The following is a 936-nucleotide window of genomic DNA, read 5'->3' as shown; positions in this document are numbered from 1 at the left end:
CCAAAGCTCTTTTAAATTCCGATTCTAATACTGGATCCCCAATCTCTTCTAAATCGACTCCTGTTTCTTCTTCTATCACATCAGACAAATCTTCACCCTCATAGAGGCTTTCAATGTGTTCTTTCCACCTATCTGCTCTCTCCTCTGCATTTAACAGTGGAATTCCCGTAGCACTCTTAATGTTACCACCGTTGCTTTTAATGTCACCAAATGTTGTTTTGACTTCCTGTATGCTGAGTCGGTCCTTCCGACAATCATATCTTTTTCGATGTCTTCACATTTTTCCTGCAGCCATTTCGTCTTAGCTTCCCTGCACTTCCTATTTATTTCATTCCTCAGCGACTTGTATTTCTGTATTCCTGATTTTCCCGGAACATGTTTGTACTTCCTGCTTTATCCAGACGTACGTCGTCTGAAATGTCTTCCTCAGGTTTAGGGCAATGTCTGATACCAGTAGACTTCTCTTGCCCTCTGCTAGCCTGTATTTTATGTCCTACTTGCTTCGTTCGTCATGGACAATTTTGCTGCATAGGTACTACTTCGCGATCTCCAATTTTGACGTTAAGTTTCTCGCTGTTCATATGTCTGCTTCATTCTTTTTGTCTTTTTATGGTTTACTCTCAATTCATATTCCGTACTCATTAGACTTCATTTCATCCAACGAATCCCATAATTCTTCTGAGGACACCACTGTCATCAGTGAATCTTATCATTGATATACTTTCACCCTGTCTTTTAATCCTATCTTGAACCTTTCTTTTATTCCGTCATTGTTTTTTCGATGTATGCTAGATTGAACAGTAGTGGCTAGGGACTGCATACCTGTCTTATACCTTTTTTACTCCGAGCACTTCGTTCTTGGTCTTCCAGTCCCATTGTTCCCTCTTGGTTCTTGTACAAATTGTATTTTCGACATAAAAGTTTTCTGGGTGTGGT

This window comes from Schistocerca serialis, chromosome 5 (assembly GCF_023864345.2).
Source record: "Schistocerca serialis cubense isolate TAMUIC-IGC-003099 chromosome 5, iqSchSeri2.2, whole genome shotgun sequence".
Lineage (NCBI taxonomy): Eukaryota > Metazoa > Arthropoda > Insecta > Orthoptera > Acrididae > Schistocerca > Schistocerca serialis.
This window is presented reverse-complemented; position numbering follows the sequence as displayed.